This window comes from Canis lupus, chromosome 11 (genome assembly GCF_048164855.1).
Source record: "Canis lupus baileyi chromosome 11, mCanLup2.hap1, whole genome shotgun sequence".
Taxonomy (NCBI): Eukaryota; Metazoa; Chordata; class Mammalia; order Carnivora; family Canidae; genus Canis; species Canis lupus.
Window position 1 is genome coordinate 49,318,380 of NC_132848.1, and position 23,033 is coordinate 49,341,412.

General features: G+C 40.1%; 1 protein-coding gene across 5 annotated transcripts in view; it reads left to right on the plus strand.

Annotated features, from left to right (window-relative positions):
* The first annotated feature begins 5,501 nt into the window (after positions 1-5,501).
* The window catches only part of PPM1B (protein phosphatase, Mg2+/Mn2+ dependent 1B), a 102,026-nt gene continuing 84,494 nt past the window's right edge, over positions 5,502-23,033 (plus strand). For 2 of the 5 annotated variants that reach the window (XM_072768217.1, XM_072768211.1), the window contains exon 1: positions 6,397-6,837. The gene's annotated coding sequence lies outside the window, so the exon portion shown is untranslated. Of the gene's footprint in view, positions 6,046-6,396; positions 6,838-23,033 lie in introns of those variants that run through there. The other 3 variants (XM_072768212.1, XM_072768213.1, XM_072768218.1) reach the window with 3 other exon arrangements.

Here is a 23,033-nt window from a genome sequence, read left to right on the forward strand (position 1 = left end):
TAATTTGAAATAAATGGTATAAAATTCAAATATGTCTGTCTTGGATAGTGCTTGTTCTCCTTCCCGATGTCCAGGTGTCCCTCCACCTTTCTCATTCTGTTCTGTGACCTAAATGGACAATATCAATAGACTCCAGTTGGATTTGATCAAGGGGTAGCACTGGCAGGGGATCAAAGGGAGAGAGGAGAGTAATGTTGGGGTATTTATTCCCAGGTTGAAAAGGGTTCACTCTGTCCTTCATGGGGGGTGGGGGCAGAGTTCTTGACACAGGACTCTGCACACAACCCTACATACTCTTCCTGTGAGCCCTTCCTACCCACATCCCTTCAGGCATAGGTGTCATAATGTGCCTCCCCATTACTAGCCCAAGGTGATTGGACTGTATGATTTATCTCTATCCTGCCTGCACTTTTGGAAACAGTCCCTTTATTACACCCTCCTCAAAATTCCTAACTTGTGTGTATCATCCATTTCTTGCCGAACTCTGACTAATGCAAGCTGAGAGGACCTGAAGGCTAACTTCAGTTAAAGTATTGCCCATGCCATTGTATCCACTTGATTTTAATGGAAGTTAGGAGGCTGTAATGTTCTGGTGTCTCAGAGCCTAAGATCTTTAATGGCGTGGGAAAGAGAGAGTTGGGTGCATTGAAGACCGACTTGTGTGAGCAAAGACTTTTTATTTTGCCTCTGCTTGATCTTATTTCCTTTCTTTCTTTGCATCCTTCCTCCTTTTCTTTCTTTTCTCTCTCTTTCTTGATTTTATTTAAAGATTTTATTTATTTATTTATTTATTTATTTATTTATTTATTTATTTATTTATTCATGAGGTACACACAGAGAGAGAGGCAGAGACACAGGCAGAGAGAGAAGCAGGCTCCACTCAGGGAACCTAATGTGAGACTCGATCCCAGGACTCCAGGATCACACCCTGAGCCGAAGGCAGGCACTCAACCGCTGAGCCACCCAAGCTTCCCTATTTATTTTTAAAGTAAACCCTCCACCCAGCATGGGGATTGAACCCACAATTCCGAGATGGAGACTCACATACAGTACCAACTGACCAACCAGGCGCCCCTACTTGATTTAATTTTCATCTGTGCAGAGGTAAAACGGAAATATAGCTGCAAAAATATTTATAAATGCTAACGTGGCCATGTGTCTGGACCACACTGTACCAATGCCAGGCGATGGATCATGATTAGCTTAAGTTGGTGGTTCTCAAAGTGTGGTCGCTAGACTGCCAGCAGCGTTACCAAGGAACTTGTTAGAAATGCAATTCTAACAAATGGTGCCTGGGTGGCTCAGTCTGTTAAGCATTTGCCTTAGGCTCAGGCCATTATCTTGGGGTCCTAGGCAGGCTCCCAGCTCAGTGGGAAGTCTGCTTGTCCCTCTCCCTCTGGACCTTCACCCCCAATCATGCTTTCTCTCTCAAATAAATAAATAAAATGTCTTTTAAAAAATGCAAATTCTCAAGTCTCACCTGAGTCCTACTGAATCAGAAACTTTGAGGGTAGGTCCTAACAATCTTTGTTTTCAGAAGCCTTCTAGAGGATCCTGATGCTTGGTAAAGTTTGAGAAACTTTACCCTCAGAAACTCATGACATTCCAGTTCCCTAAATTGCAGGCTTCCCTTACAGCTAGGGATGGTCATGTGATTCTTTCACACCCTACTGCCTTCCACTTGGGCATCTTATCTGAAGCTGCAGTAACCACCCTGCAATCTTGGGGCAACAAGATAATTGTAGAAGCACTGACCTTGACATCACTGCTCACCTCCAGAATTCTTGTTATGTGGGGGAAAAAAGCCACCCACATCCTCCCAGAATTTAAGCCACTGCTTAGATTTTCTGTTAAACAAACATATTTCTGACTTTCTGACATGGTTTATAACAAATCTTGTCCCTTCATGATGATAAAAACTTTAAATATTTTAGTGTTGAAATAAGTATTAAATATGGAACAGGGGGCAACATTCTTATGGATTTTTAAAAAATATTTATTCATTCATGAGAGTCACACAGAGAGAGGCAGACACATAGGCAGAGGGAGAAACAGGGCTTCCTACGGGGAGCCTGATGTGGGACTCAATCCCAGGACCCCGGGATCACGCCCTGGGCCAAAGCCAGACACTCAATCACTGAGCCACCCAGGTGCCTCTTTTACGGACTTTTAAGATAATTTTTAGCATGTGTGGCTTAATTCTTGCTGAATCCTAGATACTTTGGGATAAAAGAGCCTTCATTCTAAGGAGCTCTCTGGAGCTGTTTGAGACACATTTTTAAGAGAAACTATGTTGTGGTTTCATTAAAATCAGGGTTGAGGCTTTCTAAGAAAATAGTAGTGGTCAGTAAAAAGGAAAAGTTGTTTCCCACTCTTACACTTCTGACCCACGTGTGTGGGTGTTTTCCTTACCTAAAGCAATTTTGACACTAACTATCTGGAGTTAGGGCAGTTCCCACAGGTTAAAGACTCAGTCCCATAAGACTGTCCCCACTTTTAGAGGCCCATCCCAAGTCCCAGGTTGTGATCTGTCCTGACCGCCCAGCTATAAATGGGGGATTTCCACAATGCATTCTTCAGGTTTGATAAATTTCTAGAACTGTTCACAGAACTCAGGAAAGAGCTTCCATGGCTTTACCTGGATCGCAAACCTTCTTAGTGCCTCAATGTATATGCCAACTCAGGAGTTCTCCAAACCCGGTCATTTAGGTTTTATTATGGGGGCTTCATTACATAAGCATGATTGATTAAATCATTGGCCATTGGTGATTAAGTCCATTTCCAGCTCCTTTGCCTTCTCTAGAGGTAGGGAGTTGGGCTGAAAGTTCTGACATTTTCATTATATACTTGCTTCCTCTGGCAACCAGCTATCCTCCATGAAGTTACCTCATTAGCATAAATCCATGTGTTCAAAAAGGGGCACCTGGCTGGCTCAGTGGTAGAGCATGTGACTCTTGATCTCAAGGTCTTGAGTTCAATCCCCAGGTTGGGCCTAGAGCTTATTTAAAAGAAAAAAAAAAAAAGGCTTCTTATGAATAACAAAAATGCTCTCCTTACCCCTATCACTCAAAAAATGATAAGGGTTTTAGGAGCTCTATGTCAGGAACCAGGATGAAGATTAAATATATATTTCTATTATATCACAATATTACAGTTAATTAATTTCAGGCTCTGTGATTCTCTTTCTCTCTGCCCCTTCTCCCACTCGTGATAGTGCTCTCTCTTTCTTTCTCTCTCTAATAAATAATTAAATAAATAAATAAGATCTAAAAAGAAATTTAAAAGGAACGCCGGAGTACTAAAGCCAACATTGGAAAAATCAGAACATTTTCTACATTACATTTAGTATGTTTCCACTATCTTTTGGAGAGTGCGTTGCATTACTAATAGCATCTAAAGCTCTTCATTTGGCTTCATAAGATTTTGTGATTCCTATATATACAACACAAAACAAGACTCAGAGAGCCAGATTAGCTGCATTCACAGAGTTAATAACAGAGCCCACTATCATGGTACTCAATGTTTATGATATGTTCATGATAGTACGCACCAATTTACCTTTAAATTTGTGAATCTTGTTTATGATGTGCAATCATCAGCCCACCTAAATGATTGTGCTTTTGTATTAGTTTTAGGGTCAACTAAGGGAAAGTAAGAAGGAAATCAAGCAGATCAAGAAACTTCTCTGATGCCCTTGTGAGATTGCCTGGATTTTAAAGACCAGGATCCTAAGATGTATCCACTTTTATGATCTTTAGATTTCTATTTTGGAAGCTGGGATCCTAGACTCCTTTCCCCCTATATAAAGTGTGTCAGGTAAAGGAGTGTGGTTAAGGGAATGTATTCTATAAATTAAGAAATATTTCCTAAGATCTGATACTGATAATAAATGGGACAAGAAAAGGCAAAGTCTAAATGGGCCTACTTGTTTTTCTTCACTATTTTTCCTCCCAACATGAAGAAGCGGGGAATGAAATTTTAGTCTATGGTATCTCCCTTACCTATATTAGAGGATTTCAGTCATGGGTGTTCATAAAACCCACCTGGGGAATTTGAAACTTCACCTTTCTTTCTTTTTAAGATTTTATTTATTTATTAATGAGAGACACACAGAGAAAGAAGAGAGAGGCAGAGACATAGGCAGAGGGAGAAGCAGGCTCCTCGCAGGGAGCCCGATGTGGGACTTGATGCCAGATCCATGACCTGAGTCGAAGGCAGGCACCCAACCGCTGAGCCACCTAGGCGTCCCTAAACTTCACCTTTCTAAATCTTGTTTCTGGAGTCCCCGATACTACAGGTGTGAGTGGACCCAGATATCTGCACCCCAGGTGATTATGATGCAGGTGGTCCAGCCACCATACTATATAAAATGCTATTGTTCCACAAACTTGGGGCATAGATGAAAAAATCTGAACTATAATCAAGTCTTTATTTCTACCATCTTCACCATAGCCTGAGCAATGGTCCTATTCCTAAATTTGCCCTTATTCCTAAAACATCCACAGCCCCTAAGCTGAATAGCACTCTGCTGGATCTTGGCTTGTCTGTCCAAACCAGTGTATGCAAAACTGATGAAGGTTTAAATCTTTAAGCAAGATACTTAAAAAAAAAAAAAAAAAAAAGTATCCTAAGGTGTTAGAATGCTTTCATTAGGGGCACCTCGGTGGTTCAGTGGTTGAGCATCTGCCTTTGGCTCAGGTCGTGATACTGGGGTTCTGGGGTTGAGTTCCCCATTGGGCTCCCCGCAGTGAGCCTGCTTCTCCCTCTGCCTATGTCTTCCTCTCTCTCTGTATCTCTCATGAATAAATAAACAAAATCTTAAAAAAAAAAAAGTTGCTTCCATTACACTTTAGTTTCTTTGCGGGGAATTAACCTAACAATACCTGTTAGTCTAATTCCATTGCTGAACGATTCCTGTCCACGTCCCTCTTCTGCCTATAGAATCATTCCTTCTAGACTCACCCTGTTCTTCGTGAAGCCTTCTTCCATAAACCTATCCACAGGGACCATCCCTTATTCACCACTATCCCTTGCACGTGCCAACGGTAGCACCTATCATCTTGTCCTGGGACTGCCTAATTTAGTTCTGTATCTCCAGTTCTAGGAACAGTGCCTGCCAAATAGCAGGCGCTTAATAACTGCGGAACAAACGAATGGATGTCAAAGACTAGGCCCGAGAGTTGTAAAAATCAATGTGGACTGAGAAACAAAACACGGAAATGTCAAGGGCTGAGCGCCAGGCGTTGCAGGCCTAGAAAGAATAAAAATAACCCCATCACAGCAGAGTCCTCTTGAAGGCATCACCTGTTCCCTTTTTCCACTTGGCTTTGCAACATTCTTCCGACAGCCCAATTTCCCGCTCACTAACTCATTCCCTTCCCACTCAGGACAGGTCAGGCAGGTATCCCAGCTCAGCAGCTCTGATTGGTCGGCGATGATTTCATTGTTAGGAAACATCCGGGCTTTTCGCCTCCGCGCACCCTCCCCGCCCCCCCCAGCCCTGCGCGGCGAGCTTCCCTCTCCCGCGTCCGCCCCACCCGTTGGCTGGAGCAAAACAACTGCCTCTCCCCGGACCGCTTCTCAGCCTCGCCTGCGCCTTCCCTTCCCGTCTCCGAGCCCCAGAGAGGCGTTTGTATCCTCCAATGAGCGCCTAACAGGACTTTGCTAGCCAATCAGCAGCCAGCCCCCTGCGATTGCGGGTGGGACTAGCTTCCACACCTATAACTGCACAGCGCGTTGGCTCCTCGATGGCGCTTGTCTTACGCAAGGCTTAGGGATCAAAAAAGAGAGGGGCATGGTTCTCGTAGGACGGGAAGGATCCGCACACACTTTCTGGATTTGACCGTTTTCGAGGACTGGCCAATCGCTTTTCGGATACTTCCCCGCCTTTTGCGCGTTCATTTAAAAAAAGCCAGTGTGACGGACTTGGAAATTGGTTCCGTGACGGACACGCACTGGAAGCCAATGGTTGAGGGTTCAAGTCGCCCTTTGGGCCAATAAGAAAAGGGAATCGCTAGGGCTCGGTCTTTGCGAGGCGGAGTGCAGGTGGGCGTTATTTGATTGATGGCCATGTCTACTTATGGCTGGCAGCGTGGGTCAGTCCCTGACGCCCAGGGGCGGGGCTGGGTAAAGTAAATGGTAATGAAGGGTTGGGTCTCGCTCAGTGGGCGGTGTTTGATGGATAGTTGACCTTGCCAATTGAAGGTGGTCACTGGGGCCCAATAGGAAATCAGGAGCCGGGAGGCGGGGCATTGTGGGCGGGGAAAGCTAAGTACGGCGGTAGAGAGCCGCCGAAGTGGGAGGGAGGGTGGTGATTGACGGGCCGCGTGGCCAACCAGGTGCGACACGAGGGCTGCACCGTCCCGATGGGGGGGGGCTGGGGGCGGGGCCCGCCGGGGGGCGGGGAGGACAGGGTGCGGGGAGGGGGTTGCAGAAGGAGCGGAGCGGCTGCTGCTCAATGGCGGAAAAGCCGCCGGTGCTCTGACCGCCTGGTCCCCCTAGCAGTTGCGGGGGAGTTTCCTGCCGGCGCGGCTGGAGTCTCTGTTTCTCAGGGTTCGGTGGCTGGAAGATGCTCCAGAGAGACGAGGCTGCGGCGGAGGAGGTGGCGGCGGCCGAATCGGCAACGGCGCTAGGGTGGAGAGAAGGCGGCAGCGGCGGCGGCGGCGGCGTGCGGGGCCCGACGGTGTAAACAGCCCCGGAGGCGGCGGAGGCGGCGGCCGAGAGCCCGACGGGGCAGCGGCGGCTGCGGCAGGGTCGCGCCTCGGTCGGAGGCCCGGGCGGAGTGCAGCAGGGGGTCTCTGCGGACGCCCTCGACCTCGCTTCCCTCCCTCGCCCCAGGTAAGGCCGCCCAGCGCCCCGCCGCAGGGGAAACGGCTCGCGGGCAGCGCCGAGGTCCCGGACCGTTTTCGGGGCGCCGCCGGCTGCGGGCGTGGGCCCTGCCTGCCTGGTCCTGGCCTCCTGGCTCGGGCGCCGGGGAGCCTGGGCGAGCAGGACGCCGGGCCTGGCTCCGGGCTAGGCCCCTTCCCCAGCCGCCGCCTCCGCGCTCGGCCGAGGCCGGGAGAGGCTCGGGGCAGGGAATTTTACTTTGCTCCAGCGCCTGCGAGTGAGCTGCGGTGCCCGGCCTCCGAGTCGGCGAGCATCTTCACGCCGCCACGCTGGGGCCACCCCAGGCCTTAACCCCTCCCTTCCTGGATCGCGCCTGTTGGGAGACGAGACCCTACCTTTCCCGGCTCTTGCCTCCGAGCTTCTGCCCCACTCTGCGCTCCACTTCACTTCCTTGTTAAATCTTCTTTCTCGCTCCTCTGGCCGTGCGTCTCACCACCTCCTTCCTTCTGAAAAGTGGCTTTAAATCGCCCCTTTTCTTCTCAGCCGACTCCGGGCCTCCCTTCCCTTCCCTTCCCTTCGCTTCCCTTCCCTTCCCTTCGCTTCCCTTCCCTTCCCTTCGCTTCCCTTTCCCTTCCCTTCCCTTCCCTTCCCTTCCCTTCCCTTCCCTTCCCTTCCCTTCCCTTCCCTTCCCTTCCCTTCCCTTCCCCTCCCTTCCCTTCCCTTCCCTTCGCCTCCCTTCCCTTCCCTTCCCTTCCCTTCCCTTCCCTTCCCTTCCCTTCCCTTCCCTTCCCTTCCCTTCCCTTCCCTTCGCCTCCCTTCCCTTCCCTTCCCTTCCCTTCCCTTCCCTTCCCTTCCCTTCCCTTCCCTTCCCTTCCCTTCCCTTCCCAAGCGATCCTTTTCGCATGTCATTCTTTTTAACAGAGAAGTCTTTAAATGAAACTTCTACAGCCGGTACCCCAGATCTTCCAGAGACCCTTTAAGAGTAGACTAATCAGCTTTATAGTGACAGTTCAGTTTTTTATTTATTTTATTTTATTTTTAATTTAACTGGGCCTAATATCCTTTAAAACAACAACAACAACAACTAAAGGTTGTATTCTTAAACGTTAAATGTGAAAGTAACACGAGGTAATTTTAAAAACGAAAGATTCGGTGAACGTTGAGAATAGTTATTTCATTTTTTTTTTTTTTTAAGTTGCCTGACCTCTAATGTGGAGTTTAGCAGATCCAGAACCTTTGCCCGTCTTACTTGGCAAAACTGCTTCTTAAGCGTTTGGAAGAGTCGGCCCAGATTCATCAGTATTCAAGTCGGCTTAAAAAGGACGTGAAAACTTTAAAAAGAAGACATTATATGAACGACTAACTAGGAAGCGGTTTTCGAGAAGTCATAGTTAAAGACCTTTTAAAATAGGCTCCACATGTTTAATGTATCAAAATAAAGTTGGCAGGAGTCTTGTAAAAGGATTATTTAGGAATTTGAGTAGTCTTAGTGATATGTAGCTATTTTGGGAAAAACATTCTTTTTCTGTTAACAAACGTTTACAATTGTGATGTGAGAATTACTGAGGTTTACTGTGGGATTAACACAGGAACTCATTTTATTTGAGCTACTGCACGGATGTAGAAGTGGTAGATTGTTCAGGGCAGATAGCGTAAGTCCATATGTTCTAGGAGGTGCAGAAACATGCCATCCACGCTGAATGTTAATGGACATTATTTCATTTACTTTCTCTGTTGTGTAATAGCAAAGTTCCTATTGTTGGCCTACTTTTAAATAGAGCATTTCTAAAGAGGGACAAGTTATTGTAATTATTATAATAGTCTTTTCCAAGTGTACAGGCTTTTAAAAAGTATGGTTGAAGTTATACTATTAAAATGGTAATTTTTTGAAGAAATATTTTTGTAGGCCTCCTGAAAGAGCACTGTGTTGTTTCAGTTGAACTTTTAAAATTTAGTATTTAGAACAGGTTTTTGTTTTTGTTTTTTTAAGTCAACGGGTTTTTTTTTTTTTCCAGGGATAATCCTGTTTTAATTGTTGTTTTTTTTTTTTTTCTCTCAATGTCTTATTTTTTTCTTTTAATGGTGCTTGTTTTTTCCCCTTTCATTTAGTTTTGCTCTCATAAAAGTCTTATCACAGTTTCTGCAGTGGCTTTTTATATTGCTTTATCAGCGTGGAGTAGTATTTTTATGTAATCTTTCATACCCATTTACTAAGTTTTTCTCAGTTTTTGTACATCATCCTTTGAATTTGTTCATGGCCTAGTTCTCTTAGAAGTGACCAGGAGAGCTTTCAATACCTGTTTTCTCATACCAGGTTTCTGCTTTCTGTAAAGACTCCAGCAATAGGTGAAAGCTTTAAAGTTTGTCTGATAGTCATGGCAATAAATAATATTTTATGTTAGTAATTAACATATTATAATTACCAAATCCCTTAAGATTACATCATCTGAAGGAATGGTATGTCTAAATAGCTGTGCTTCTAAGAATATCTCATTTACAAATTGTAAAGGTCAGAAAAAGTGGTTCTTGTTGAAAATTTATTTTCCTATAGTGAAAGACTATATGAAGACTTTTGAATTAAAATTTGGTGCTGATAGACTCTTGGAAGAGTAGAATTTGCCATAATGTAGCTCAGTGTTTGTGGAGATTCATTACAATGGTTTTATCATTGCCTCAGTTTTTAAACATGCCCTTGTCAATGGGTTGGTAAACATTTCTTTTATTGCACATGATACTGACAGTGAATGACCCCCTCCTTTTATTGTTAGTTACACATATTAACCACATTGTATGAAAAATTGCATGTTGCTTGTAACTTAAAAAAAATTTTTTTTAAAGATTTTATTTATTTATTCATGAGAGACAGAAAGAGAGAGAGAGAGAGGCAGAGATACGGGCAGAGGGAGAAGGAGGCTCCATGCGGGGAGCCCAATGTGGGGCTCGATCCCGGGTCTCCAGGATCACGCCCTGGGCCGAAGGCAGGCTCTCAACCGCTGAGCCACCCAGGGATCCCTACTTGTAACTATTTTAAAGTATTATTATGACATTGCCTAGGCTAGAAAGAAGTGAAATAGTATAATTCTAACTCCGTAGTGGTCTATCATAAAATGCTCATTCTGTAGTGGTCTTTCATAAGGTAAAGTGAATAAAATTAACTTATTAAAATACAACGTGGTATTTTACTTTTTCTGTGAAATATACCTTTCACAGTTCATTGATTTTAAGCAAAAATTAGTTGGGAAACAACTGACAGTGTCAGTGTTAGAATAGTTAAAAAAAAAAATTCCAGAATTTGAATAGTAAAATTTATTCAAGTAATACTTAGCATAAAATATGAAATTATGGTTAGCAGTAAGCGAATTTGGGGGAATATGGTTATTTCTGGATAGCCATTATTTTGTTTTTTCCCCCATATTGTACTTGATTCTTTTAATTGTTTTCTTAGTGAACTAATTTCAGAATCTGAGTTGGAACCAAATAATGTGTTAGGAGTTTTAAAGTTTTACTGTAGAATATATTTTATATATCACATCAGTAGAATTGTGGATTTAGGAGATTGATCAATTGGGGATATGAGGTAAAATTCTCAGATACTAGGTACACTCTGGAAATGTAATCTGTCTTTCCATCCCACTATCCATGCTCAAACTAAACAGTGAAGGGAAATGGGGTAGATTTGGGGAATATTGGTTTTTGTAGTTTTTGCTTGACTGTCATAAAATTCATGAAAGGATGGGGCCTATCATCATCTTCTAGCATCTGATTTAACATGTAGAGGTGAAAAGGTTCTTCATAATCTTTGTTTTATTCTTGTTTTTGTTGATAATACTTGTTATACTAAAACATTGATTTAAAATCAGTTGATCTTCTAGAGTGATTTAAGTATGCTAATATATCTGATTTGCCGTTTTGGAATCTTTTTTAAAATGAAACATTTCTAATGTGGTTTAACCTTTGCATAGACTGGACTTGAGTTACACTTCTCAATGTTTAAGCTATATCCTCTCCGGCCCCACAAAAAACCCCACCATTTAGACTAACTTGAGTGATTTGATCAGGTAGGTGAATCAATATTAATTGACAAAAATAAGTCTTTACTAAATTCTTGATAGAATGAAGTTTTCAAAAACGCAGTCTATATATTGTAGTTTAATATCTCAGATTTCATAAAGATCATGAGATTTTTTTATAGCATCATCTAGTAACCTAGGAAACAAATACCCTAAGGTAACTCATTATTTTTTTTAATTTTCATTCAAATTTCACGGTGTGTTATTTCTCCCTTTCAATTTAATGTTAATAACAGATGTAAACATTTTGCTCTGAATTATGGTAAGTCATGACACACAGGAGTTCTCAAGTAAATATTTTTCTTTTTTAACTACAGCTAACTTGTGACCATATCTACAATATCTTTATTGTTTCTTGGCATGACATATACCTTTTATAATGATACCCTTTCTAATAACTTATTTAAGTTCAAGAACTCAATAGTTTAACAATCAATTGTGGTATTTTAACTTGTTCATATATTAGAACAAATTTACCATGGTTTATGACAGTTAAAGCACAGCTCACCAATTTAAAGCTTTTTTTCATTTACTTTAGAAGACTATTAAGTAGATGGTTTGATATTGAGAGAGAGAGATGAACATTGGAAGACTTCCTATTGGAAGACTTCTATTGAATATTAAGGAACTTGTCTCACTGGAGAGATGGGACCAGTTATTGGTGGTGGTGTAGACAGGATAAGATCTGTGTCTAGTATTGCTGGGCTTTTTGTCTACATAGAATGCCCCCCCGCCCCCCCACTTCAAAATATGTTGTGTATGATAAGTGCATTTTTATGATAGAAACTTGAAAAATCTTTTCCTTCGTGGGAAACTATTTTTTAAATGTGGTTATTACTAGGTATGGTCAAATGTGTAATATATGAAAAAATTAAGTTGAATAGATTCTGTTGGATAGATAATACAGACCCAAGAAGCAGGCTTGATAAAGGATATATAGAGTGATTTTTGACGTTCTGAAGGATTTCAAAACACTTTAAAGGTTGAGAGTAATATCACTGGTTCTTAAGTCTAATAGCATTTTATTTTCTTGTTGTAGGTATGTAAAAGCGCACTCTTAACACTGAAAAAGGACAGTTAATAGATGTTCTTACAAGTAGGAGAATCTAGGAGTGTCCATATTGCTCATGGGTACTTAACCTATCCTGGGAAAGAATGTTTCTTTTCCCCTCTTCTCATTAAAGCATTCAACTCTGAGTTAATGAACTGGTGTTACCTATTAAATACAGGTGGCCCTCCTTCTGAGTCCTTTGCAGAAAGGAAATAATGAACTCAAAGCAACTCTAAATGATAGAATGTATGGGAGATCAAGTTCAGATATAAGCGGCTTCCTTTTACTTTACTTACTGCAGGTTACCATCCCACTGAGAAGTAAAGCATTTTATGTAGTTAATAATATTCAGTCTGTAGCCACCCCATTCCCAGCCATTATTCTGGCATTCTCTGAGTGCCTTATAATATGCAAGGCACCATCCTCTGGCTGGAGACTGAATAAAACAGACAAAAATCCCTGCCCTCAAAGATTTTACATTCTGATAGCAAACACACTTCCTTAATTTATATTACAACTGTACGCCCTTTGTGGATGACTGAAATTAGGAGTGGAAAATTTGGGATGTGTATGGTGTTTTCCATATTACCCTCAGAAGTTGTGAATAGAGCTTTCGTGGTGGTTTTTTTTTTTTTTTTTTTTTTTTAAAGTAAGCTCTACAAGCAAGGTGGGGCTTGAATTCACCACCCTGAGATAAGCAGTTATGTGCTCCACTGACTGAGTCAGTCAGGAGCCCCTAGAGCTTTATTTATTTATTTGTTTGTAATTAGGCTCTCCACACCCAGTGCAGGGCTCTCAGGACCCTGACTTCAAGAGTCAGACACTTAACTACTGAATCACCCAGGTGCACAGAGCTTTACCATTTTTAACAAAATAATAGGGAAGGAAAAAAGAGTTTTTCTGTAACTAGACAAAAACTGATACATGGAAAGAGGAAGTAGGAAGGGGGAAATATTGTTGTACCTAAGATTAAAAGGTGAGCCAAATATAGAAATTAGACGAGGGAAGCTGAGGCCTTCAGGTGTTATCATTTACTGCCCAAACTTGGATAAATTGAGTTCCTATAGAGGAAAATGGAAGAAGGTAGGATAATGGGAGTAGGGTAAACAGGACTTTTTAACAGGACTGGTTTAAGTAACTTGGGATGCACCTATAAAATATATGTTGTCGTTAGTGTTTAGAAAAAACTCTGTTGCTGTTTGTGCTCTTTTGTGAGTACAGCTAAAGGTTGGTGATTGGCCATTAGTGTCTGGAAATACTGTTGCTGATTTGTGACTGCTACTTGTGTTTTCTGGTTATTTGACAGTTCTGTTGAAGAGAGCTGATGGAGCCAATCTGTCTCTTAGTTTACTGTGCTAAAATTGGTCTATATATTTGTTACTGCTTCCCTTCTAGAGCTGTGGTGTAGAACTTGAAGTTGTGCCTTTGTTTTTCCTGCATTATAAATTTCTGCATGAGGATGTCTTACTGCATGATATGAAGCAGGTGCTTATTTTTCTACTTTCTGTCATGTACCTTTTCTAGTGATGATCCAGTTTGGTAAAAATGTCTCTTCCTGAGTTTGCACAAACATTGCACACTTCAGATAAGCATGAGAGATCTTTGATCTTTGTTTTTATCTTAATACATAATAGTCTTTTGCTTTCATTTGTGAGGCATTGAGTAAGACTCTCGTGATCTTGCTTGCTGCAGTGAATTGAGATTTTTTTTATTTTAAAGCAAATCAACTTGTGTTTATTTCAGTGCCTCAATATAAAAATGAACACTGGTTCCATTCATGACCTGAGAGACTTCATTTATAGCACCCAAATTCAGCCTTCAAATTACTAGTTTCACTTTTAATATATTTTTGTGACTGTATTTATCACTTGTATCAAAGTGCTGATGTGCGGAAGAATTTGAACTTTTTAAAAAAGATTTTATTTTACAGAGTGTGAGTGGCGGAAGGGTAGAGGGAGAGGAGGAGGGAGAGAATCTCAAGCAGACTCCTTGCAGAACCTGAGTACATCATGGGGCTCGACCCCACGACCCTAAGATCATGACCTGAGCCAAAACCAGGAGTCATGCTCCACTGACTGAGCCACCCAGGTGCCCCAAAATTTGAACTTTTTTAATATATTAAATTAAGTGCTGTAATTCAGACCAGGTTCACTAAGCTGTTCAACATTTTAGATTAAAAAATAAAGCCTTTCCTAATATCTTAAATTATTTCTTATAACTGGTTTCATTTATATAGTACAGAATTTTATTAAAGCTTTTGTGGTTGAAGTCCTAAATGTAAGGGAACGGAGTTTAATATCTTGTATCCCTCTGTTCTGGAGTGTTTTGAAGCAAAATGTAAAACTGAAATGATAAGTTTTACCTTAGTATATCATTAGTTTTCAGTTATACTTTTCCTTTGTTTTTGTTTTATGCAGTCTAACTCTAGTTTGTAAGGGAAGTAGAAGTTTGGAAGGATTAGTGATATTTTAGATAGCATTGTTGCTTTTAGTCTAATTCATGAGTCTCTTTCTCAGTGATAGGTTTATTTTTTAGATCAGGTTATTTACTCTTGTGCTTTTGGTTTATCTTGCTTTTTCCGCCTCTGTCTGATTTCTTGATTTTTATTTAAGTACAGGGTGGCCACCACGTTTAGAAGCGCAGATGCATACAGTAAGTGGTTTATTGATGTTCCAGTACAGAATGTTAAAATAATACCTCTGTTTTTGAACTTTCTGATCACCTTGCAGACTAGAGTTCATGTAGGTGGGTCTTTCGTTTTTGTTCAGGCGTAGATTGTGTGGGTAAATTATGGAGTCAAATATAAAGTATATTTTGAATAGAAAGGAGAGGAGATGCATCATTAATTTTAGAGAGCTAGCTGGAATAACTATGTTTTTAGAAGGACTGAAAACCATCTAACAAAGGTAAGTATGATATTTAATTGATAGATATTTTTGCTAGCAAAGTTTGGGAGATGGTATACAGCAGTAGTTTCAGGGGTATACCAACTGAAAAATGGTCAGAAGAATTGGCCAAATGGACATGACATTAGGAGAATATGGTTTTAGGACTTTATTATTTCAGAGTAATGCTTTGATAATAATAAAGACTAAGAAGGATCTTAGTCACATGTGAATGAAAACCATTCTATGCCTATAGAATTACTTATTCACAAACATGCATGAGGGAGGCTTCTTGTCAACACTTAGATATGTATTTCTGAATTTTTGCTACTTTATGCATTTAGGTAATAGTGTAGGATGCTTAGCACCACTTACTTGTGTATGTTTGTTAAGTATATATTAAATGTAAGAAGGCTGTATACTTGGAGTGGGTTATGTTTCTGGAAAAAGCTTCAAAAGGAGGAGGATGATTGGGAGTGTTGACACTAAAGTTAGACTACTTGGATTTGAATTAATTGTTCCATCATTCCACAGATGGGTAACTTAAAGCAAGTTATCTAATGTCTCTAAATCTCAGTTTTCTCATTTGTAAAGTGAATGATAATATGTAAATTTTTAAAAACTTACTTATTTTTTAATTTTTTAAAAAAGATTTTTAAGTTATCTGTACACCCCACCTGGGGCTTCTGTTCATGCCCCCAAGATCTAGAGTCACTTGTTTTACTGACTGAGCCAGTCCAGCGCCCAGAAACAGTATTTTTAATGGGAGGAGACTAGGGAGAAGGAGGAGGGGAGAGAGGTTTACATTTCTTCTCTTGAACTAGACGCTTGGGGCACCTGGTGGCTCAGCGGTTGAGTGTCTGCCTTTGGCTCAGTTCATGATCCTGGAGTCCTTCATGGGGCTCCCTGGTCAGTGGGAAGCCAGCTTCTCTCTCTCCTACTCCCCCTGCTTGTGCTCTCTATCTCTGTCAAATAAATAATATCTTTAAAAAAAAAATCCAGATCACTGAACTTGAGAAGAATTTATTTTGGGTCAAATTTGATATACCTTGAGAACTTTGGGGGAGACTTAAAACTAGTATTTTGAGGAGAGTGATGAATAAAATTTAATAAGCTAACAAATAATCTTGTAATGCATTTTGCCTTTTTATGAAAAATTCTTTTGTAGAAGCATGTTGACATAATGCTATATTTATGAAAAAATTTTTAGTGTGTGAAAAATTTTAATCCTACAGAACATTGTAACAGTTTATGGAGTACCTACATACCCACTACTGAAATTCAACAGTGTATTTTTACCATATTTGCTTTATATAATCTTTGCTGAACCTTTTTTTTTTTTTTTTTTTTTAAGATTTTATTTATTTATTTGAGAAACCGAGAGAGGCAGAGACACAGGCAGAGGGAGAAGCAGGCTCCATGCAGGAAGCAGGACTCGATCCTGGGTCTCCAGGATCACACCTTGGCTGAAGGTGGCGCTAAACCGCTGAGCCACCGGGGCTACCCTTTGCTGAACCATTTAAAAATAAATTATAGACATGTGTTACTTCACTTCTAAATTATTAAATATGAATCTCCCCCTAAAATGATATTTTCTTCCTACCTACAATACTGTCATCATACATACACTATTATCTAATGCCTGGAGTCCTCTAATCCCCAATCCATATGCAGATTTACCCATTTGGGTAAAAAATGACTTAACATAGCTTTTCCCTTCCACACTAAGTTCCACTGAAGATCATGCACTGTTGTACTGCATTTGCTGTTGTGTCTCAGTTCTCTTTTAAATTGAAACAGCTACTTAAAAAGTGACCCTCTTTTTGAAGAGGTGTATTATCTTGTAAAATGTCCTGTATTCAAAATTTGTCTGATTTTTTTTTTTTTTTTTTGAGGTGTTTTTAAAAAACTTACTTCTTCTCTGTAGGTTGTTAAATTAGGATTAAAGACTGAGTTAAGTTCAGGTTAAGTATTTTGGCCAGGTGCTTTGTAGTTGATGCTATTTCATATTACATCACACCAGGATGCACAAAATGCCTGATTGTCACAAGATTTAGTGGGTCTAAATTTGGTCACCGGTGAAGTTGGTGATTGTTAGGTGTCCCCATGGACAAGGAATATTTTCTCCTTTGTGATCGTCAGGTAAATTGTGGCATATTTTGTTACCATGCAAATCTATTTCTCCTTCAGAATTTTACTTAATAGATTTAGTGGTTTGTTTTTTCTTTATTTGTTTTAAGATTTGATTTTTTTTTAAGATTTTATTTATTTATTCATGAGAGACAGGAGAGACAGAGATACAGGCAGAAACAGAGAGAGAGGCAGAGACATAGGACATCACTCTTGTGACCGAAGGCAGACACTCAACCACTGAACCACCCAGGAGTCTCTAAGATTTAATTTTTTAAGTAATTTCTCCACCCAGTGTGGGGCTTGAACCCACAGCCCTAGGATCAAAAGTAAGATGCTCTACCAACTGAGCTATCTGGGCACCTCATGATTTCTTTTTTTGAAGATGGATATAGACAGGGGTCACCCAGCTATGGCTCATTGGCCAAATTTTGTCTCCTGCCTGTTCTTGTAAATAAATCTTTATTGGAACAGCTATGCTCATTTGTTTTCATATTGTCTATGGCTGCTTTCCCACTGCTATGGCAAGTTGAGTAGTTGTAACAGAACCCATATGGCCCTGCAGAGCCCCAAACATTTACAGTTCCTTAAAGAAAAGTTTTGCCGAGCCCTGATTTTTATATATATATAGTCCCATTTTTCTCATTGTAGTGGTAGTAGAGGTATAAAATTGGTGTTTATATATTTGGTGTTCACATAATTGGTATTTATATGTAGCTTCTGCAACCTGATGTTCAAGGTCTGACTGCTTTTAATGTGGTGAAAATTGTGAAGCTTTTCTTTATATCTCCAAAACAATAAAGTATGGTTCTGTACATGGTCCATAAAATCATATGTTAAAAAAACAGATATCCTTCAGATGTAAAAAAAAAGGTTATAGAGAATAAGGAACACCAAAGTACCCACTATCCAGTTTAGTTTAGGATAGAGGACATTTCCAGCATACTTGCAATCCTGTTACCTTCACAGATTACATCCTTTCTTTCCCACCGTCCCGAATCTTGTGCCTGCCCTCACATAGATGATCTCTGTGTATGTGTCTAAATAGCATATACTACTCTTTTAAGAGATTTTATAGTTTTTATGTGGAATACTTGTTCATCCAATTCGCTTTTTTCACTTAACATTTTTGCGAAGTTCTTCCTTGTTGCTCTATTCCCCTCTTTCTAATAGTATTGCATATGTATTGTATTCCATTGTATGATTATAATGCATTTAATCTAGTCTCTCTGAGTATTTGGATTATTTTTTTATTGTAAACAATGGCGCTAAAATGCAATTGACCTGTCTTTCAGTTGTGAAAGACTTTTTCTAGAGCACATACTTAGGGGTATAATTGCTGAATTGGAGGCTTTTCTCATAGTACAACCTACCAAGGTGTTTCCAAAATGCTCTCCAAAGTGGGTATAGCAATTTATGCTCCCACCAGTGGTATACAAAAGTTTATGTTGCTCTTTATCCATATCAGTACTGTCCTATATAAATATAATGTTGGCCATACATGTAACTTAAAATTTTCTAGTAGCCGCTTTAACAAAAAGGAGTAGTTGAAGGTAATTTTAATAAAATATTTTATCTAGTTTATTAAAGATACCATTTCAGTATGTAGACGATAAAAATTAATGAGTTTTTTGCATTTTTTCTTATTAAATCTTTGAAATAGGGTATGTATTTTATATTTAACAGCGTGTCTGGATTGGTTTGGATTGGCCACGTTTCAGATTCTTACTAGTCACATATGGCTACTAGCTATTGTATCAGACAGCACAGCTCTATGTCCTTGTCTACATTCGGTATTGAGAATTTTTTTTTCTTCACTCTAATGAGAGAAGCACTGTTTGTGACTTTAATTTTGCATTTTCCCTATTAGGAAATTTGCATTTTCCTATTACTAATGAGGGTGAACATTATCATATGTTTTACTGGTCATTTGAATTTCTCTTTGTGTGTATTTGCTGTTATAATTTGGTCTTACTGTTTTCTTGTTTTTTTTTTTTTTTTTTTGTTGTTGTTGTTGTTGTTGTTTTAAGATTTTATTTTTAAGTAATCTCTACCCTCTGTGAGACTGGAGTTTACAAGCCCCAGATTGAATTGCAAGCTCCACTGACTGACCCAGCCAGGTGCCTCATTTTTATTTATTTGTTTTCCTTAATAACAAAATCTTAGCCATTAGAATGCAGATTTTGCATAAATGCAGATTATCTTAGCCATTAGAATGCTGGTGTTTCTGTTTTGTTTTTAAGAGTTTTTAGGGATTAATTAGATGGTGTGTCTATAAAATGACTCAGACTTTTTTTTTTTTAAGATTTTATTTATTTATTCATGAGAGACATACATAGAGAGAGAGACAGAGAGAGAGAGGCAGAGACACAGGTAGAGGGAGAAGCAGGCTCCATGCCGGGAGCCCGATGTGGGACTCGATCCTGGGTCTCCAGGATCAGGCCCTGGGCTGAAGGTGGCGCTAAACCGCTGAGCCACCTGAGCTGCCCCTGACTCAGACATTTTAAGGGCACCTGATGGACTCAGTTGGTGGAGCATGTGACTCTTCTTGATCTCAGGGTTGTGACTTGGAGCCCCATGTCAGGTATGGAGATAACTTAAAAATAAAATCTTTAAAAAAACAAAAAGCCCAAAATTTTTAAGATTTTATTTATGTATTCATGAGAGACACAGAGAGAGAGGCAGAGACACAGGCAGAGGGAGAAGCATGCTTCCTGCAAGAAGCCCAATACGGGACTCGATTCCAGAACGCTGGGATCATCATGCCCTGAGCCGAAGGCAGACTCAACTGAGCTGCCCAGGCGGCCCAAGCCCACCTCATTTTTAATCTACACGTAGTTTGTTTGTTTTTTTTTCTAAAGGTAGTTTTAAAATAACTCCAATAATAATTTGTATTGAAGTAAATGCTTGGAAGTACTTGAATGGTAATATGGGGGATGGAGGAAAAGGTGATTGCTCTATACTTAAGGTAAACAATCCTTTGTGTTTATTTCTTTTCCTCTATACATTCCTACTTTTGCTCAGTTTAGTCTTGTTCCTTTCCTTAATTCTTTTTTTTTTTTTTTTTTCTTAACTCTTAAGCCCAAAGACCTCCTAGGAAGAGCTAAGCTGAATAGATTCTGGTCTAGAACCAAAGATGTCCTCAAACGGGCTTACAGGGGTAGACTGAGGTGGGAATTAGTGGTGCTTAATGTAGAACATTTGGAAACAGACCAAGTGATAAATTCGTTAGTGTGCCTTCTGTCTGCAGTAAATGGGTGTGATTGACTCTGTGCTTTAAATGTGAAACACCAGGGCACCTGGGTGGCTCAGTGGCTTTGTGTCTGCCTTTGGCTCAGGTCATGATCCTGAGGTCCTGGGATTGAGTCCGCATCGGGTTCCCCACAGGGAGCCTGCTTCTCCATCTGCCTATATCTCTGCTTCTCTCTCTGTGTGTCTCTCATGAATAAATAAATAAAATCTTTAAAAAAAATGTGAAATACCAAAAGTAGAATTGATAGAAAATCACCACTGAAATAGCCCCGTTGTCAGACAGAGAGTTTACACAGGCATTGGAGATAGTGACAGAAATACAGCTCATGTCTAAGATGGACAGATTCCTGAGGAAGCAGTACATGAGTGTGTGGAGGTTCTGGTGTGTTGTGGTGGCAGTGATAAGAGATTTCCTAATGGTGTGGCCAAGTATATCAGTAGAAGTAACATGCAAAGTACAAACCTAACCTCCCATATATGAGCAAAGTCCTTGAGGAGAAACTTACGTCACCAATGGTGGAATTGGCCATGCTTAGAAATGTTGGTTGATTTGGAAAGTAAAAGCAATAAAAGCTAGGAATCACAAAAATAATTAATAAAATTACTTTAAACACTTAAAAAATTGTTGGAAATAAGAACTGCTTGTACTTAATACGTTACAGTAGATGACAGGTTAATCAGTGTTCCAATAGAACATTGAGTCTCTGCAATTTAATATTTTTGTGAACTTTGTAATGGTTGACTAGGCTATCCTTTCCTAAAGAAGTATCTTTTAATGTGTATTTTACTTAGTAGGTGCTAGGTGTCAGAGTCACTAGTTAGGATAGGAAGGATAAGGAAGGCAAAAATGTCAAGGAATATGGATGGGTCTATATATAGGGATGCTGAGAGGCTGATGGCGACAAAGAGGTATTATTTCTTAGACGCCCTGAATGATTTGGGTGCCTTGAATGATTTTCAGTTCACTAAAAGAAGGTAGGACAAGTTGATTAAGGTGTGAATAATGTACTTGGCCTATGTAAGGCTAGGCAGGGCAGGTTATAGAGGAGGGTTCCAGACTAGATGTTTTGTACTCAGTGTCACTTGGGGGAATGGATGGCTACTACATCTTTTTAGGATGCTTAAGGTATGTTTTAGGGAAATGAAACTGGTAGTAAATCTGCAGGGTAGATTGAAGTCAGCAAGACCAACTAGGAGGCAGTTAGATAATCCAGACAACAGATAGTGATGCTCAGGATTAGCATGGAGGATAAAAGAGATGCTTAAAAGGAAGATTTGGTGGAACATAGTGATTTGGTTTGTAATGATTGGATTTATATAAATGATTTATGGTTTCTAGCCTTAGTTACTAGAAGAAGGATTAGGGATAGAAAGATTAATAGATAGTGACTACAAATAGATTGGAATATGAAGGTGGTTTGGGTGCAGAGGTGAAGATTTTGGGTATGTTTCGCTTGAAGAGATACATAGAACAGCCAAGCTTAATGATTAAAAATCTGAGAAGTCAGTATAGAAGTGACAGCTATAAGAGGGAGGCACTGTCATGACTGGCTTAGTTGGTAGGACATGTGACTCCTGATCTTGGGGATGTAAGTTCGAGCCCCATGTTGAGTGTAGAGATTACTTAAATATTTTTTAAAAGTGATATCTGAAGTAATGAGATTGGATCAAAGGGCAGATACTGTTTTGGGTTGAAGGCTAATTACTGTTTTGGGGAACCATCTTCCCTCCTGAATTTTGGAGGCCAAAGGAAAAGGAATGGGCATGAATGATTGTTAGTTTTGTGTTTGGAAAGTCAGCAGAAGTGGAAAGAGTTTCAGGAACCTTAATCTGTAGTGTGAAGTGTAACAAAGTACCTTATCTTGACAGGCCTCCTTTTTAGAGCCAGACTAAAGAATGAGGAGCTGATTCTACCAAAAAGACATCAGTGTTTTGAGTTGTTCTGGTGATTTTTGTTATGAAATGGTTATGTATTATATTATAAAAAACATTCCCTATATGAAATATTCTAGATATGTTGGTCATACCATATTATGAAGTTGCTTCCGGGAAAAGTAAATTCACTTTTGTGGGTGTTAGGACTACAATGATGCATTAGAGCTATGTTCTGTATCACTTCACTAACTACTTATAAACATGGCACTAAAGATATTCAAACCTATCAATAAAATTGACTCTGAAAGCCTCCTGAAACTTTATGCTGTCTGATTCTTTTTTTTCTTAAGTTGCTTTTTGTAATCTGGAACCATTTATTAGGGAGGGAGGTGAGGACAGAGAACAACTAGAAGTAAATCCTGTAGCTCTGCAGTTTTATTGTCATTGCCAATTGAAAAACTGTTGGGATTAGGAAGAGTGCTTATTTGAGTTCTTGGCTGCTTTGCTGAAGTTAAAAAGGTGCTGTCAATATGTTTGAAATCAATCTTGTAGTAAAACAATCAAGCAGAAGATCATGACAAAGTTCAAGGTACATTTAGCTCTTATTTCATCATCCACATAGTCAAATAAAGATAGGACATGAATTCCCTCTGATTTCAGCAACAGTAGCTAAAAAATTTAATATTATAATAATAATTTAATATTAATTTAATATTATGGTCAAGGGGAAATAATTCTTTTACCTTAAAATATTAAGCTTTTGGGCAGCCCGGGTGGCTCAGCGGTTTAGCGCCACCTTCAGCCCAGGGCCTGATCCTGGAGACCCGGGATCGAGTCCCATGTCAGGCTCCCTGCATGAAGCCTGCTTCTCCCTCTGCCTGTCTCTCTGCCTCTCTCTCTCTGTGTCTCTCATGAATAAATAAATAAAATTTTTTTTAAAAAATT